This window comes from Columba livia, chromosome 4 (assembly GCF_036013475.1).
Source record: "Columba livia isolate bColLiv1 breed racing homer chromosome 4, bColLiv1.pat.W.v2, whole genome shotgun sequence".
Classification (NCBI taxonomy): Eukaryota; Metazoa; Chordata; class Aves; order Columbiformes; family Columbidae; genus Columba; species Columba livia.
The window spans coordinates 10040857-10060443 of record NC_088605.1 but is presented as its reverse complement, the minus strand read 5'-3'; the positions used below and the strand labels follow the sequence as shown (position 1 = coordinate 10060443).

Genomic DNA, 19587 nt, shown 5'->3' with positions numbered 1-19587 from the left:
GCATGAATCAGATTTCGCTTTCTTTAACACCACCGTGCACGGACACAATGCAGCTGCTGACTTCTGATGTGCTGCTGAGGTATGGCCGAGCAGTGGGGTGGCCAGGGGGCTGTACCACCCTGGGACAGGGCTGCACCCCAGTCAAAACACTTGGGCAGCTGCCAGCACCTCAGGTGGATCCCAGGGCTGTGTCCCAGCCCATGGCACGTGAAACACAAGGCTGCAGGTGTACCTCTTGCTTCTCTCCTCTTGCCCTGCCACGCTGTGCTGTGGGGAGACCTTCCCTTCCCTTCCCTTCCCTTCCCTTCCCTTCCCTTCCCTTCCCTTCCCTTCCCTTCCCTTCCCTTCCCTTCCCTTCCCTTCCCTTCCCTTCCCTTCCCTTCCCTTCCCTTCCCTTCCCTTCCCTTCCCTTCCCTTCCCTTCCCTTCCCTTCCCTTCCCTTTTCTCCCCTCCCCCTCCCCTTCCCCTCCCCCCCCTTGCATTTTGCCAGTGCAAAACACCTCTGAAACAGCAAAATTCTACAGATTACAACCCCCAGCAAAGTTTGCCAGCCAGAAGACAGAGGGGTCAGTTATGGACCTAAGCAGGTTCATAATAAATAAATTAAAAAATGGTGGGAAGAAAGTGGATGAGGTGATTTATTCTGAGCTTTCCACACAGGTGGGACAGAAGAGGGGAGGTCTGAGGGATCTGCAGGTCCCCCTGCTCTGTGTCACCTCCCTGTCCCTCCAGCAGCAGATGGGCTGAAGCCAGAGGTGCTCAGATGCCCCTTCCAAGACAGATAAGCAAGTGCTATTTGTTTATTATTATGCTATTATCACACATTTTTTAAGTTGCAGTCAGGTCCCAGGAGAGTGTAGGACTCTGGCAAAGAGAAGAAAAGAAAAGAACATTGGTTATTTATCAAATAAGGCCTTAGACAACAGAACAGATTAGAAACATTGGAAATACTGGACTTGCCATTTTTTTCTGTGTTGATTTTATATGTGTTCTGTTCTTCTGAATACTGTATTTGTTACTTTTCCCAAAGTATCATACTGGGACACAAGAACAGGAAAAGAACATGGTCAACACTACTGTGGTGTGTATACATATATGTATATTTACACATATATTATTAGGTATATGTTTACATGGTAACTTCTAGTTCCCCAGCTTGGCATTTTCCCCAGTAACCTTCTGCACAAGTGTGGGAAAAGAATGGAGACTTTTTAATCCAAAATACAGTTATTCTAGAGCATTCTGCAGCTATTAGTTTAATACACGGGCAGTTTAAGTAGAAACGAAAATCTAGAGAACATTTTTCTGCAAAAGTATATTTAATGCTGAATAGCAATAGTTTAGCTTCTAATTTGAAATCCTCCTCTGCTTTTATTTGCCCTTTTCTTTATTCAAGGTTAACTGAAATATAATTTCATCTGTCTAAACAATACCAGCACAAATATTATACCAAGGCCTCATAATCTTGCAAAAAGCTTATAGAAAACTTAAATTTTATGCTTGTGAACAGCATAAACTATTTTCAAATAGGCCACTAATACACAAATTGAAGCCTGTATGTAATTTCATGAGTCATGTTGTTCAGCTTTTTCATCAGGCAAAGTCCCTGCTGGACTGCAAAGAGGAAAATTGTTGAACAGGAGAAACTGTTTTTTTTTTCAGCAAAGACAATGATTAAATCAATTCTTTCCATTAATTAACGGTGTTGACTTTATGTTGTTTTACAGTAGGGCAAAGGCTTGAAGAGGAGTCTCAGATCTAATTTCCATTGTGCCCCAAGACCGTACAAGAGAAGGTAAGATTCAGCTGATAAAATAGTAGATTAAATGGTGAAGGATTGAGGGAATGGAAGGGGATAGTAAACCAGAGGACTAATATGATATCAAATCAGTGAACTTCAAAGTTCAAGCTATCTAACCTGAAAGACATATGGCAAATATGTTAAAAAACTAGAAAATATCAAAACTTGGCACACATGACTCAAAGCACAGGGCTTATAATAGCCCGAGGACCATAAAACAGCCTAAATTCATGAAAGGAGGCTTTTTTAAAGTGGGCTAGCGAATCTGCACTGCGATTTCTGTGAATCCTTCCAACTTACTTTTTAATTTTATGTTAACCTTTTTGCTTTTGATGAAAAACCTTTACTTTTATTTTTAAATCAGTAAAAAAGAAAGCAAACTGATGCAAAGCAATTTCAATCCAAATTATTGCGCTCCATCTACCTAATTCTTCTGACAAACAAATCAGACTTTCCAGCTGCAGAGCTCTTGAGGAAACAGGTTATGTGAACTAGAAGCTCACAACTAATGACAGCAGAGAGAATTGTTTTGATAGTGACATGACACACATTCACGCCAATCATCTGATACTCTTATAACCAGTTTCAAGTCAGTGCAGTCACAACTAGAAATCACCCCGATGACTGATGTGACCTACACACGGACTATGTGTGTTACGTTACCTTTACATAACAGGGTATGTGAAACTCCCCACGTGCTTCTCAAGAATCCTTCCCAGGACAACTCAGCACGAGGGGAAGCACCCACCCCATGGGGAAGGACGACAGAAAGATGATGTGAAGTCACAGCGCAGAGCTGTGCCTCACAAAATATTCTAATGATTAAGAAACCAAACATAGTAATGATTAACAACCTCAAATCTAAGCCTGTCCAAAGCCACCGCTGCCTTCCACAGCCAGGCGACGTTACTGATTTTAAAGAGTGTGTCATCACAACTATGGTTGTTTTCATGACAATGAACCTTGGATGCACTGTGGATTTAGAGCAAAAATGTGTATCTGAATCAAATGAAAACTTCAGAGCATGGGCACTTCAGTCAAGGGACTTTGCTAACTGGGTAGGAATTCTTATCTTGTGAGGATCAATGAGTGCCAGAGTCAGCCCCAGAAAACCACACTGCAGCACACACAGAGCAGGGATGATGCTGATAACAAGTGCTCTGTAAGTCAGGGAAAACGATAATGTCTTTGCTATCTCAGTTCTGATGAATGTGTGGGAAAGGCAAATAAAGCAAAATTCAAAATACACACACATGTGCATGTTCAGACACACATGCCCGCTACGCAACCATGAGCTGATGATCCCCGTTAGTGGCATCACCACCTGGGATACAGACAGGGCCGGCTGTTTGTCACAGGCAGGTGGCCCAGCAGGCTGTCCTGGATGTCCCACTGCAGGACACGCTGACTGCAGAGGTACCAGCAGAACTGCTGCTGCTCCCAGACATACAGGCAGAAGCAGTGTCACCCGGGAGGCTTGTCCACTGCCAGGAGTGGTGGGTCCACTAGTCCTTCAACAGGCCAAACGCAGCACTTGACAGCTCTGGGCTACGTGATTGCTGGATCACCAATACCAGCTGAAGGACGGGGTTGGCTTGGTGATGTTATCCACCTGGCAGGGTTAAATTGTGAGAGTTTAAGCAAAATCTACACAATAGCTATGTTCTTGCTGGGGATGCTTTTCTCACCAGAAGTAGGAGCCAGAAAACTAAACTCACTGAATCTGGATACCTGGAAACCTGGAGAAAAACCAGAACATCAAACAACAGAAAAATGCTGTGAAAAGGGAGTAGAAGACTCAAAATTTTCACTGTTTCCCTCTGCTGCCATCCACTCCTAAGCTGCCAGTTGCAAACAAGGAAAGCAAGAAAACTGATAAAAATATGGAAACTATGTGATTAATCTCTTCAATATTATTGTAAAGGACATTTTATGAACAATCTCAGAGATGCCATTTACAAATGAAGATGGCCATGATCAAGTCCTGCTTCTCTGAACCATGTTCAGTATTTTACTGAAACTGCTGAATAGCAGCTGAGATTTTTCTAACAGCATCACTTCTCAGCTTCTTCCATGATGTTTGACTTCTGAGCAGTCAGATGGAATTTTTTTTCATTCTTTTTAAAATAAATCAACATTAAATGTGACTGTACACCAACAGGATTGGTACGATCATAATAATAGAAAGGAAGTGGCTGAGAGCTAAAAATGAAAGAGTTCAGGACAGAAACAGAAACCTGAGTGATTGTGGGAAAGGACATCAGATTCAGGCTGTGAGTATAAACTCAGATGAATGATAAATTTAGTTTCAATGGCTTTCCCATGGTAAGTTTAAGTTAGCTGGTTCTGAAGCACAGGTTAGGCTTATTTGAAATTACATTAGAAGAAATCTGTGAGAGGAAGAACTGAATTTCTGGTATAGAATTTGCCTCCTTCTCTAGAACAAAATTGGAGGTATTTTCCTACATTGGCTACAGGAAATAGCATTACTAAAAACATGGCAGCTTTTACTGGTAGTAAAGAAGGAAACTGAGAGGCAGCATGTAAAATGTAACATACATTATGGGAAAACGATGACACAGACGAAACTCGTGAAAGAGCACATTCTGTTCTCAATGTGAATGCACTTATTGGCTTTGCGTTTTTGATTCTTTCTAGAGAAAAACATGTAGAAATAGTATGGAAAAATGAATGACGCTGTCAGGACATCAATACGAAACAGAACAGTGTGTCTTTGCAATGAAGAGGTACTACAACAGATTTAATTTTGTCTCACTCTGTTCTTTCTGACACCCTCCCCCCCACTTATATCTAGATTAAATGTATCTATTTGGCATCTGTTATGTTTTAACACACGTGTTTTTCTCTGCTTATATTTTTTAATTGTCCCTTAATTCTTCTTCATCCAAGGATTCCTATCACTAAAAGGGGAATAAGAATACTTCCTTACCTGTGAAAAGCAGCTGAAGAGTGCTCAGTAACATTATTATTACTAAGAAATAGCAATTTGCAGTGTATTTCTACTGAGCCAGATAAACATTCTAGAATGTTTAGTTAAAGTTCAAGAAATGTTAAATGAAACCTACAGCGGTTTCCTGGTAAGTGGATGTTTTGCTTTATTCAACATTTTATAAAGGGCTCCACTGAACACATCTATTAATTAGGCTATAGGGATTTTTCTTCTTTTCAATATTGAATTAGAAGACTATTGGGAAAGTGTGGCTTCCACAAAGATGAGGCAACTTAATTTATTAGCCAGGGGTGACAAACTTGGTAAACTCACTGTATGTACTTCCTTTTACTTTACTGAAAACCAAACATGTCACACCCCCCTATTTAGATCACAAAAAGTACAAAAGTGAGACAGAGAAAAGGAACAATTGCTAACGGGGAAATGTTTACAAATCTTACTGTAAAATATGATTTGGACCTCTTCATATTACAGCTTTGATACAGCTGTATAAAGATGTAATAAAGATGGAAATAACTTATGTTTTGAGAAGGATATCAGCCCAATAAAAATATACAGATTACCAGAATTTGCTGGTTTCATTTCTTGAAGGCCACTGAAAACTTTTCTCCACCATGAACCACTACGGAAACGCTCCTGTAAATAATGAAATCCTGTTGACTGAAAGTACATAAACCCACAGGCTTGCTTTCTTGTGACTAATCTACCTTGGAGGTTTTTCACTGGTCATTTTCCTGCTAACACCCCTACAGTAATCTTCCCATCCTTCTTGCTATGTTCTTTTTATTTAAATGGAGAAACGTAACCAGAAAGTGACCTTGGAACTCATTGTAACGTGATCTTTTTATCGTGACTTCCAGCTGCGTGGAGTCAGAACTTTGATCTCTGGTGCCTCAGTGACACATGAAGAGCCTGTGGAGTCCTGACCCGTTAGTGAACTATCTGGGTACTACTGTAGAAATTGATTAAAAAATATTAGAAGGGCGCTTTCAGTTTCTCTTCAATGCAGTGACTCACAGGATTTCTGAAGTAAATGGGTGCAATCCGTAATCTTTTGGAATGAAAACTGTTTCAAACGGGACTCGATAGTTATCGGCAGATTGAAATATACTGACTTAGGTTGGGTTGTGATATACATGAAATAAACCTGAAAGCCCAAGCTCAAGAACTAAGTATCTATTTATGGCTTCAGAGTAACTAAAAAAATCATTAGTACTCTGGAAGAGAATGAGGGACTCAACTGAACGCACAGATTGATGCACTTTATCATCTAGATTTCTCCAGTATGTTATATCAGTCAGGCAGAAAGGGACCTGGGGGTACTAATTGACAGGAAGCTCACCATGAGCCAACAGTGTGCCCAGGTGGCCAAGAAGGCCAACGGTATCCTGTCCTGTATCAAAAATAGCGTGGTCAGCAGGACAAGGGCAGTGATCCTTCCCCTGTACTCTGCATTGGTGAGGCCACACCTGGAGTATTGTGTTCAGTTCTGGGCCCCTCAGTTCAGGAAAGACATTGAAGTGCTGGAGCGGGTCCAGAGAAGAGCAACACGACTGGTGAAGGGACTTGAACACAAGACCTATGGGGAGAGGCTGAGGGAGCTGGGCTTGTTTAGTCTAGAGAAGAGGAGGCTTAGAGGTGAGCTCGTCACTCTCTAGAACTATCTGAAGGGAAGTTATAGCCAGGTGGGGACTGGTCTCTTCTCCCAGGCAGTCAGCAATAGGACAAGGGGGCATGGGCTTCAACTCTGCCAGGGGAAATTTAGGCTGGATATTAGAAAGAAATTCTTTCCAGAGAGAGTGATCAGGCATTGGAATGGCTGCCCAGGGAGGTGGTGGACTCGCCGTCCCTGGAGGTTTTTAAACTGACACTGGACATGGCACTTAGTGCCATGATCTAGTAAATGGACTGAAGTTGGACCAAGGGTTGGACTCAATGATCTCTGAGGTCTTTTCCAACCCAGTCAATTCTGTGATTCTGTGATCAGTGCAAAGACTGTACATTATACACCGCGCGTGTGTCTAACTAGAACAATATATAACCAGCTCCTATGATTGTAATATAATTTCTATTCCTATACAAAATTTTATAATACCATGGAAACACATTTTTAGCGTGGAATGTTTATATGAAAAAGATTCTTTTAAAAGCCTTGTAATTAACTTTCAGAGAAAATCTGCATTTACATGGCAATGACACATTGAGGCAATGGGATGTTCTGTACGTTGCAATGACACCGGTGGGTATGTGAGTGGATCTGGAAGGTGACTGAGATGGACAGATCAAAGGAATAAAAACTGTTTGTCCTTACAAAGATCCTGAATTACAGAAACATGGGACAGATCACCCTAGCAAACAGCACAGGAGTAAGAAATGGCTGGACCTCCATACTGTAAGAAATACCTGATCCCACAAAAAGGAATAAGAAAAAAACAAATGCTGAAAAGAAAATGCAAGTGCTCCCCCCATGTTTTTTCACCTTGCTTTCCATTTGCTGTTGGTAATGGGAAAGAAGCACAAGGTGTTCCAGCCTTACCCCCGAGCGGTGTTTTTCTGCAATCATCAGCTGTATGTGAGTAAGCAGAGCTATTTTTACATCCCCAGCTGCCTCATGCAGCAAAGCCATCACACAACTGCAGAGTCATGCACAGCACGGGGAATCGCTCCTCTCGGTTTGCAGCGTCACATGAACGGGAAAGCCACACAAACAGTGTCCTGTAAATATTCAAGAGTCAATGATTAAGTCTCAGTTTCAGACTCCGTCCTTACCCATACCAAAATGTTCCATGACATTTTCCCGTAGTGCCACTGACATGGTTAAGTCCAGATTCAGTCTAATTTCGTTTGGTGGTGAGAACATTTCAGAAAGTCACGAGTACAGCTGTGACAGCCACTTTCCTGGCTGACACATCAAGGGCTGAACTGGGGACCTCCAGAACAAGAAACGTGACAGTCTTGAGCACCGAACCCTGATGGCTCAAACTGCTGTGTTACAGCTTCTGCTTTTCCTGCATTGGCTCAGAGACTTCAATACTCACTGTGTTTTGCTGCACAAATAGAACTGAAAACAAAGCTCAGAACAATGCAAACTGTAAGAAATCAAAGACCATGTCCTACAGCTACATCGCACCTCATTTCCTCAGTAAGCGTCTAGGAAGTGATGCACCTGGTTCATTAAATAGACATTAATAGCCTGACTGTTGTATGTAAATCAGCGTGACACGAGATACGCAGCTAAACATTAACATGACTCACAGATTAATGTGAAAGTTGAGCACATCCAAGTAGAGATGTTCTTCACAGAGGTGTGCTAAGGGAGCCCGGCATCATTTATGGAAGGATATGCACAAGGCAGGATGTCACTGCATGTATTCTGACCTCCCCACAGAAGTTTATTGAGGTTTGACATCAGCTTTTAGAATTTTAAATGGCAACGCTAGAAGATTGCCAGTGATAAATGTTGACAATCCTCTCAGTATATACAGGCTAATCATTTTCAAGCATACAGCAAATTTTCAGCTTCCACTTCTCCCAAATACAGTGCAACACACAGATTTCAAACAAAAATCAACAGCAGACATGTGGCAAGTAAAGTAATCCAAGCTTTTCTTGGGAAAAATATACCAGAGCGAATGCCAGAAGTTAATTTCTGTTACTTTACACTACTAGCAGCAGCTTAGATACTATGATAAGCAATCTCCTTATAAAGATTTGTTGATTCATTCCATTATTAAGCTGGTTTGCTCCTGTACACTCACCTCTCAGTTACCCAGTCTGCTGCTGTGTTAGCATGCTCCTGGGTGTCTTTTGGTGATAAAATATCTTTAAGAGCATAGTTCAGAGGCATATTTGTTCAATGGTCAGACAATATGTACATGATTTCACTAATGTTTTTCCTCTTTCAGTAGCCTCACTAGCAGCCTCTTATGAAGGGTATGCTGAAAGGAGGAGTTATATGCCCAAAACCATGTGCCAGGGCATGTGCTATGTGCCTCAGGCTACATACACAGAAATCCAGAGAATACAAAGCAGTACTTTCATTATTTTGGATACCTTAATAAAACAAACAATACCCCACCTTCAACACTTTCCGGCTGTAGGAAAAGCTCTGAATCCAGTGTCTTAAGATGGTTCATTCTTAATATTTGTAGAGACTTTCCAACACCAGGGAACTTTAAAGTTCTCTGGCTCCTTGTGTAAAAAAATAGGGACATGAACCAAAGATTGGCTGTGTCTCCATACAGTGTTTAAGCTATGTCAGATTTGTGTGATCCATCCAACACCTGGATGCTGCATCACGCAGCCTGGGAAGCAGCGCAATCTGCCAGCTTGACTTTCAGGGATGAAAGGTGTGTGAAGGAGGCCTGTTCTCAAGGCCTTTTGCTACAACCCCCAGCACTACAAGCCTCCACACCATTGCTGGCTATTTTTCTCTGCTTCAGTGAAGGAGGGAATATATGGAAAAACAACCTCTTTGAATGCTATGCCCTGTAGCAGTGGCAAGATGGCTTCTGCATGTTAAGCCACAACATCATACTTTGGATCATCACCAGCCAAGATCACGTATTTGCATCAAACACACGTAGTGCAGGTATTTCCCAGTTTGCTTCCATACGAGTTGCTACATGCACACGTCTTCCCATCTTATCTTCTGCAAGGATCAAACAATATCATATTACTTTCAAAATAGTGAGAAAATGCTGAGAAAATGAAGTATGTCTCTCACGCAGATTTGAAATCAAGAACCATAAATGGCACACATATGTATTCAAATTACTCAGCATTGCTCATCTGAAGTAACAGCAATAATACACTTTTGCCAGTCCCCATCATATTGAGCGTGCTGCCCTTTGAGAAAGGGATCGCCTCCCCATTCCACCACTTCACTCTACCACATCTCATGATGCATTTAGCTAAACCCATCCAGTCTACAGACAAGGCAAACGGGGCACAGTCCCTGCAAGGCTGACACTCTCAGAGGGCTGGAGAGAACTGTGGAAATTACCCATTTCCACACACAGGGAAGCCTCTGTACAAGGAGAGGAGCAGAGGGATTTGGAGAGGCGGGCAGGGCCCTTTCCCGCTATCTGCACCCATGGATCCTGAAGAATCCAGGTTTCTTTGTAAGACTAAGGCCGTAGCAGGACAGATACAGACCAAATCAGCATCAGGCTGACTCCTCTAGCAAGGCTCACAGCATTTGCGCACCAGGGAGGAGCAGCCTATGAACTTCCAGGCAGTCCCAGCAGCACCGCAGGACAAACCAGCTCCAGACTGGAACCGCAGCAAGCGGTTTGCAAGCTGCACTAAGAGCATGGACAGCACCTCACTGCTCCACGCTAAAGCGTCTCTTCTTTCCAACGGGGCACCTGAAGGAGCACGAGGCTCTCAAACCATCAGGAAAATCCTTTTCTCACAGCAGTCCTCACACAACATACATGAAAGCCAGTTTCAGTTCTATTTGCCTCTGCCCAAGCACATAAGATCCCTCTTCTGCAATCCCACCTGTTGCCTGGTGCAGGAATAAATACATAGGGATCACCCTGGGGTTAACAGCACTTTGAATGTCATGTGCTCTGTCAGAAGAGCTAGAGGAAAGCCATTGACATAACAGGTATTATTGTTGCCCTGTGGCAAAAGCAAAAAACACCCTGCAGTTGTTATGGAGATGTGCAGGTAAATTTGGAAGGCGCTGCTCTGGCAGAGTCCGGTTCCATTTGCATTATATAGCTCTGCAGGAATGTATTTCTCAGAATTTTGCTGAGGTTGGCGACATGACTAACGGAGATGGGAAAAGGAGAGGCTGGAAAGTTATTCCTAGTATAATCGTCTAGTTTAGATTGACATTAATCCATTAGTGAGCCTCGGAAAGAAACAAATTTTGTTTTCGAAGTATACTAAACATGATTTCTTCTATTAGCCATAGTAATAAATGAATTCTGATCCTATTTTTATCAGACATCACATCTACAAAATTGCTTGTGTATTTGTACTCTTTTCTAAAGTCTTTTCAATGTTTTGTAGCTCAAGCATTTAATGCTTCTTCAGCTCATGGTCTTTTGATTTTATATGCAACTTTGAGCAAATCTCTTGATAACTTAATGCTTCAGGTTTCCCCATTCAAAACTGAGAAACAAATGCTTGCCTGCTTCTATTAAACGAAAATTGCAAGACCCACGTAAATGCTAACAAAATGCCGGTGTCCTCCCCAGCCTCTGTTTTTTGAAGTTACACTTTGCCACTTCTTGCACTGGCTCTGGTTGGGGTGGGGCTCATTTTCTTCACAGCAGCCCATACAGTGCTGTGGGTTAGATTTGTGACCTTATTAAACCGTCCTTATCTCAGCCCGTAAGTCTTTCTTGCATTTGCCCTTCCAGTCCTCTCCCCTGTGTTGCTGGGGGGTGGAGTGAGCAAGTGTCTGGGTGGGGGGTGACCTGCCAGCTGGGGACAACCCACCAGGCTCCACTAGTGCCTCTGGAAATCAGTGATACCCAAAGCACAGCTTTCTCCTCAACCGCTGATCAACCGTGTGGCTGCCCTCAGTATCATGAAAGTGAACTCCTTCACTCCACTTCCTTTAAATTTACAAGAAACCTATAATTTTGTCTACAGGAAAGCACAATGAACCAAGAGCCTGATTCATTATCTGGCAAATTCATAGCTTTTCTTTCATTCTGAGACACTTCCTGGAGAGCTCACGGGAAATAAGAGATGGGGGAGATCACGTTTTGTTTTTTAAAGCTGTTGGGTCAGCTAATGGCCGTCACCATCATTTCAGAAATCAGGTAAAAAAAACCTACTACAAGTAGTTTTATCTATAAGTCATAGCAGTTATAATACAAATGTGATGGTCTACAGATAGAATAGAAGCAAAGTTTGTAGGGAGAGACAGACCAGCCACTTTGAGGAGGCAGAGATGGTCTCAAAAGATCTTTTTTTTCCAGCTATATCAGAGGATCCAACAAAAACTCTGAGTCTCCCTCCAAGCCATAACACTCTTGCAACAGCATCTTTACGTTTGCTTCAAAGATATCATTTCAGTAAATTTCAGATTATGACAATATTTCAACCAGCTCTCAGAGAAACAGGAATATTCCCTAAGTCGGTACACGATAACCGTGATTTTGGTGGAAATCCTTAAAGTCCAAAAACGGTGTTTCTGAAATTTGTCCTTTTAAAGGTGTCTGTGTATCTGCACACACTTGAACTGGGATGTCACAATTGTACTAAATAGAACTCACTTAAGACTAGCTCCCAAAGAAGCCAGCATGTAAAGGATCCCAGTGTAGAGATCATTTATTATTTTGTTTATCCAAGGCCTAACATAATTAACTTTCTCACAGCTGACTTCTAAGCAGTTCAGCCACAAGCAGATAAGCTTATCAATAAAAAGTCATAATGCGTCAGGTACTGATGTCATTCTGTTAACTTGTTTGAGATTTTATCTAAAGATTAAATAAGTAAAAACTGAGTATGATCTTCATTTCATGGACCAAATACATAATATTCTGCAGCCTTTTAACCTTTAAAACATTTACGACAGTAAGTCAGTGTTGTCATTAGTGCAAAGTTCAGATGGCAAAGCAAATGGAGATGTCACAAGACTTACTCAACGTCAAGCAGTAAACTCAGGGGAAGGGACACTGGAAATCAGTGTCAATCAATCCTCAAATTACATTCTCAAATCTACTCCATTATGTGCTGGACTCTCCATTTGTTCAGTTAAATAGTAGTTCAGTTAATTAGTAGTTCCCATCAGAAACTGTAATGAAAACCATACAGCTACGTTTCCCGGTGGTCCTTCCTCTACAGCTTAGGGCAAAAAGGTGGTAAAATAATTTTGCCAAACAAACAGCCATCTGCTCTAAAATGTACATTAACCCAGCAGCAATCGTTACATATTACATAAATATAATTAAATGGAGAAAACATTTCATTTAGAGCCCAAAAGATCCGAAACAGGCATCATTCCCTGTACCATAAGTGTAAGTTCTTGTGCCACATGGTGATATCTCAGACAAATTTAGCCAAGAAAAATAGCCACAGTGGCTTTTTTCAGGAGTTATCACTTTCAATAAATACGTGGTTTTCTTCATGTGGTTTGCCGAGTTAATCTTCTATAATCCACACATTTATCTGTAAATCCACGTTAGACTCATATATAGTGCTAAGGCTGAACTGATACTGGCATGCAGACTCCTCGGAAATACTATTTTTTCATGTTCCATGAGTTCTTTTTGAGACCAGAAAGTTTCAAAATGCCCGTCTACTTCAAGTGTAATGGACAACTCTTCTATTACTATGAATATCCTTACTCTTGCTTGTGACAATAATATATTGAAACAAGAGCTGGAGTTTCAAGCAGGTGATATCTATATGGCATTATTTCTTCACTTCAGTCTAAAAACCACTACATCAATTACTTGAATTTAAAACTGCTGCAAACTGCTTTTCCCTGTCCTGCCAGGATGATTGATGGATTTTCTGCTTTATAGATGAAGCTCCAGAGGAACATAACATCACCATTTCCGTTTCTTGCCTCTCAAGTGGACGCTAATCAGAATTTTGGTAAACGTTATTTATGTGGAAATGGCACCATGTGTAGGAGGGGAGTCAACGGCGTGCCAAGGATGCTTCCACTTTCTTGTTCCATTCACTGAATTCCTCACAACCCTTCTTCAACATTCTAGTTCTGAAAACTATTTCACCATCTAGTACCAAGGACATACTAAGAAGCCTCAAACATTTCCTTTTTCCTGATTTATGTATATACTTTCTACTCAACTACAATTTCTTCTGAGGTTCCCATTAGCCTTAAGAAATTACCTCTCCCAATCATCCTTTTAAAACAAATATTTAAAATGAAATTTAAAAATCAAACATTTCTCTCATCAAACTCTGGAGGTCTGTTTGCTCTCTAGGTCAGAAAAGCTAAACATCAGAAATATGTAAAGTGATTTTGTTGCAGTTAGAATGAGCGGTCTGGATCAGAGGCACTGTGCAGCCTGCCTTCTGAAGCTTCATTACACAACATTAATGCATAAAACAAATTCACAAACAATTAGGTTTTCACCTGAGACCTTTTGTTTCCAGTCTTGCAACTGAATGCAACTGAATGGCATACATATATGTTTGTTTGTTTGTTTGTTTCCCTCAGTTTAGCTTTAAAATTGCCTGGGCCTTGTGGAAAGGTGAATAACAGAAACCAGAAAACTCATGGCACTCTATACTAATGAAAGCCAAAAATTCAATCAGTATATACATAATCCCTAAAGAAACTGTAATATGGATCACATGTTAAGAATCTCAGAGTTGGGAAGTGTTTCCTGCAACCCAAAAAAAGGTTTGTCTGCAGTATTTCAAAGCATCAGTTTTTGGAAAAAAATGTCCTATAATAAATACAAGGGAGCATACCCTGCGCTGTCCACCAAAAATAAACAGACACGGGCTAACCTCTAACTTTGTGAACCATGAGCTCAAAGAAGTAACTCGCTCCTAAGTAGGAGTGGCAGCTGTAGTGGTCTAAGCCTGTGAGTAGGAAACCGTCTTCAATTGTTGACAACTTGTATTCAACCAACAGAGCTTTTTGCATTCCTATAAAGAAATTACAGCTCACAGTTATGTCTTAATACAGCTTCCTAAAGTACCAAGAACACTGCTTGAACTTCTCAGATCAAGAGACAGCATCAGCAACAGAAATAAAATCCACACCCCGTGAACTGGTACTATTGTGCCATGGGCAAACAGAAGAGAAACTGCAAAAAGTAAATATATCCAGAAGAAAATAAAGCAGGGCCTGCAATATCTAAACACTTGGTGCAGGGAATATCCAATACAGGACCAGTAAGCATGCACAGAAAGGTGAATTGCAAAAATGTAATTTTAGGACTATTTATGCAGTCCTAAAATTACATTTAGAGTCCTAAAATTACATCTGGCCCTTGGAAGGCAACTGCCAGGCTGATGTGGCCACCGGTGAAAATGAGTTTGACCCCCTTAGTCTAAAGACTTGTGAGACATACATACATGTATATATCCTGCTTCTCTACCAACACACATACAGATGAGACTGAACCACCCTAGTCCAAATAAACGTGAAAGAAATATTTATTGGGGAAAAGTAAAAGGACTGCTTGGGATCCGACCAGTGTCACGGCTCTTCATTTTGGTTATTTCAGCCTTACTGTGAATTGGAACACAGGGTCTGGGACTCTGCCCTAAGTATCAGAACACTTTTGGTTTTGACATCCTCCAAAGTTCAAACCGTGCAAAAATAATACACACGGGAAAAAGCTTACATTAGAAATAAATAAAACACGTTCTATTTTGCCACTACATATTTTTATGTGTATAAACAGAAAACAAGACTGAAAGAGGAACATTGTGATCCAAATCAGAACCCTAACACAGAGAGATGGCTACGTATGTTTGTCACTGCAATGAGTTCATCAGATTTCGGGAATCCTGAATGCCCTTGAGCTGACCTCTCAATGAGTCTGCAATTCCAACTGTAAAATATGTCGAACATTAAATTATCAGAACATCCCATACAGTAATGTATATAAAGGATGTTTACCCTTCCCATGGAAGAAGTGTAAACATGACTGCAGCTTATAATTATTGTTAATCTATGAGTCACAGAAGCATAAACATTCTATGTGCTCAGCATGAAATCTGGATTCTCAGATGCACGTACTGCTCTAAGGTGGGCATCTTGTGTAGCAGCGAGTCGATCAGATTATTTCATTAGGGAAAATAAACTGTTACTCATTTTTAGTCCCCTTCAACAGCAAAGGAAGTGTGAGCTGCTAGTGATTGTTTTAGCCTACAGCAGCAAGAGCATCACTAATTTCTATCCAGTTCTGCTCAGGTAAAGCAGCTCAAGGCAATGGAGTATTTCCTAAGTGTGATTATGTCATGACTTACCCTCCAGGACAATTAGTGGTGACTTAAGACAACAGGGAAAAAATACAGCATGACTGGCTGAACATCTGGAGTTCACATGTAAAAAATACAGTTTTTTGCAAATTCAGCATATGTCACTATTGGGAAGTGACAGTACCCTCCTGCCTGTCCCAATATGTTTTATAGTCTTGTCCACAGAGAATTACTTTTAAACATAGAGTCTCGCTCTTATATTAGTTGCACTAAAGTCAGAGATATAACTACTACATTCAGTGGAATGATTCTTACCAACTCTACATATAAATCATGTTTTAAAATGTTTTTTAAATATATCTATGTCTACGCACATTTAATCTAACCTAACTATACAGTTCACCTTTCCTTCTTTGCGGTTTCCTACCATCTGCTTCATCTCATTTTTGTTTCTAGGTAGTATCTGAACACTTTTGTTCATACACTATATGACACTTCTCACACATTATAATAGTTGGTTTTGATGTGCATAGAGTTACTTATTCAAAATAACTTTGTTAAGATTTCTTTAACAAAACCTAATTTCAGGTTAAACTTTTCTCATATGATTTTGATATCCTGTTACCTATAATAGTGAGAAATGGTAAAAGTGAACTTCACCTTGTATTTCAAGTTGAGACCAGTAAGGTATGGAAAAGGAAATTCCTTCCTTATATAAAGCAGTACAGAGCATACCTGCTGTTCATGCAACTATTTGCTGACTAGAATTACTGTACATAATAAGCCTTAATTTTATTGTCTAAAAGCAAAAAAAGACAAAGGTGCCACTGCACAGACCAGCTGCTTTATCAGGAAATCGAACAGCACACAAGAGGCAATCCAGGAAAAGCCAGGTACACTCAGAAACACATCTTGAGTGACTCATTCTCTGGCACCAGCTTCTGACACTGAATTCCCAGGAATTCCTCTGTCTTTCAGAACTGACAAAAGGAAACAGTCATCTAAGGGCATTCCCGAGAACATACGGGATCAGTTTCTTATTCAAGACTTACGCAGGACAAATTTCCCTTAAGTCAGTGGTGTTTTCCTGGGGGGAGTGCTGGCTTCATCCAAGGTTACAGTAATCAGATGCAATTCATGATTTTAGTACACTGATACAATACTACAAATGTAACTGTATTATGAACTATTCTGTTTGACAGCTAACTAAATTCCTCTGACGTTTGCTTTAAGGACATTGCTGCCCCATCTGCAGACACAGGATTTCTGAGTTTCCTTGCAGTTCAATGTTTGAACTGACAGGAAACCAAAAAAGCTTTTTCCGGTACATAAGAAGGACAGGGACCTGCCTGAATGAGCCCAGAGGAGGCCATGAAGATGATCAGCGGCTGGAGCTCCTCTCCCATGAAGACAGACTGAGAGAGTTGGGTTGTTCAGTCTGGAGAAGGCTCCGGAGAGACCTTATAGCAGCCTATATGTACCTCAAGGGACCTACAAGAAAGCTGGAGAGGGAATTTTTATAAGGGCTTATAGTGACATGATAAGGGGTAATGGCTTTAAAATGAAAGAGGGAAGATTTAGATTGAAAATACAGAAGAAATTCTTCCCCATGTGGGTGGTGAGGCACTGGAACAGGCTGCCCAGAGAAGCTGTGGATGCCCCATCCCTGGAAGTATTCAAGGGCAGGCTGGATGGGGTTTTGAGCAACCTGGTCTGTCGAAAGGTGTCCCTGCCCATGGCCAGGGGGTTGGACTAGATGGTCTTCGAGGTCCCTTCCAACCCAGACCATTTTAGGATTCTATGATGTGATTCTACGATTACTAGGGCTTCATCATACATTTCTACAAAATATTTTGACAGTCAGCAAAAGCAATCTTGCTCCAAATTTTCCACTTAGCTCTGACTGTAGCATAACAATGTTGAAAATATAAAATTAAGTCCATGTAGTTTTTCTACTTTTCCTACTAATGTATATGAAAACTATAAAGTGCAGGCATGTTAAAGCTGGAACATCACTTTCTTCAGAGCAAACCCAGTGTCTTAAGGTTGTAGGATATACCTCCGTACAAGTAAAAAACAAAAAAATTGTATTCTCTCAACTTCCACACAGATTTTTCACCGTCCTTAAACATGTAGTATTTATATTATTTACAAGATAAAATAGCAAATACACCCCAGACCTGTACCTTAGGCAAGTGTTTTCCTCCTAATCTTTGGAATAGGTGACAAAATAACAACCTTCTCCCTTGAAAAAGCTGAACTGCAGCATAATTCATGTCGGGAGGGACCTCAGAAGGTCTCTGCCCCAAGCACTTCCAATATTTGATTACCCTTACAGGTTTTTTTTCCCTAGATTTGATTGCAACCTACTGTTTCAACTTACACCCACTTTTCAGAGAGGCTGAAACTTTGTATCTTGCATTTTCTACGCACCAGTATCATGAGTTTTCCAATCCATCACCAGTGGAACTGAGCGTCTCGACTTTGAAGTTCAGTATCTTCTAATTTCATCATGTTCTGATTCCTGTAAATTCTTCATTGCTGTGCCTATTTACCCTGACACGAGCAGCTACAGTGCTAACACAGGAGGCGGCTCTGTCACACTGCCCTGATTTTCACTTGCTCTGTAACTGGGCAGATGTCCTTCTTGGTCCAGAAACACCTCCTGTGATTGTGCTGAACCTGGTGCAATAAGGCTGTGTGCACATCGAAAGCACCGTGTTGCATACATTATATATATGCATACATATACGCACGATAAACGTTATTTCAAATAATAATCAAATGTAACCTAGGCTTTATTTTTGCACTGGTTTAAGGCTTTTTTCCTCCCAAGTGGTTCTAACACAACAGTATGGACATAACTAAACCAATCCAAAAATACTTGACATCAGGCCAGCTTACCGTACTCCTATGAGAAACACTACACCAGTGTAAGCTCTGGAACAGCAACACCCTTGGTTAACAGGTTCTGTGCTGCTGATAAAGGTTATTCACCACAAGGATGGCAACAGGTGCTGGGTTGTTCAGCATCAGGCACCTGTTTTTACTCCCACCAACTCTCATCTCCATGTGCAATCCTGAGGGTATAAACACCAGCTGGTGAAACGAATCTGAAATCTTTGGTCTCTTCGGGGTCTCTCCTAAGCAAATTTCTCCTCAAAACCTGCAGAGGTGGGCAGCCTTTGAGGGGAGATGTGCTGCTGTGCCCCAGCCCAAAGCCTCCCTGCAGCTGCCGATGCAGACCCAACGCACTGCACAGGGATTTCCGGGCGTTTTTTCACCGCTTGCCCGGGCAAACCCGAGGCCAGACCCCGCAGCTGTACCGCAGGCTGAGGCCGAAAGCCGGCGGCACGGCTGCGGGCAGAGGCCGGCCCTGTGGCCCGCGGTGCATGGGCCGGCCCGGCCACCTCCGGAGCCTCCCCGGCTACCTCCGGAGCCTCCCCGGCTACCTCCGGAGCCTCCCCGGCTACCTCCGGAGCCTCCCCGGCTGGCGGAGCGGCCGCGGGGGTCGCCACCGGGAGGGAAAGTCCCTTCTGGCCCCGGGGACTTCCCGCACCGGCTCTTGCTGGGACGCCGCGCTCCAGGGCTTTCGCAACGCGGGGCCAGCGCCTCGAAGGACCGTGCTCCCCTTTCCCCCCTCGGCGGCCTCTCGCCGGTCCCGCCTCCACCGAGCCCTCCTCGTTGTGCCTGGAGCCCCCTCTGCAGCCCCTCGTTCTCCGCGGACCCAGCGCCCCCCTCTCCAGCAGCCTCACCGCCTCATTCACCTCCGCCCCCTCCCCTCGTTCTGCCCGGACTCGCTCCCGTCCCCGCAGCCGCCCCTCGGGCTCCATCTCTCCCCCACTCCGCTTCCCCTCCCCCTCCCCGCACAGCCCCGGCTGCCGTCTCTCCGCCCCTCGCCGGGGTTCCCCGCCCGGCCCTGCCCCCGGGCCGGCTC

At 42.4% G+C, this 19587-nt stretch overlaps 1 long non-coding RNA gene across 2 annotated transcripts; it reads right to left on the bottom strand.

Annotated features, from left to right (window-relative positions):
• Positions 1–616: 616 nt before the first annotated feature.
• LOC135579325 (uncharacterized) lies at positions 617–19567 on the bottom strand. 2 transcript variants are annotated; one of them, XR_010472098.1, is made up of 3 exons: positions 19124–19567; positions 961–19060; positions 617–864 (listed from the first exon to the last, which is right to left on the bottom strand). It is a non-coding gene; the product is annotated as an uncharacterized LOC135579325 (long non-coding RNA). The 2 variants fall into 2 exon arrangements; XR_010472097.1 differs by having other exon boundaries at positions 617–19060.
• Positions 19568–19587: the final 20 nt, after the last annotated feature.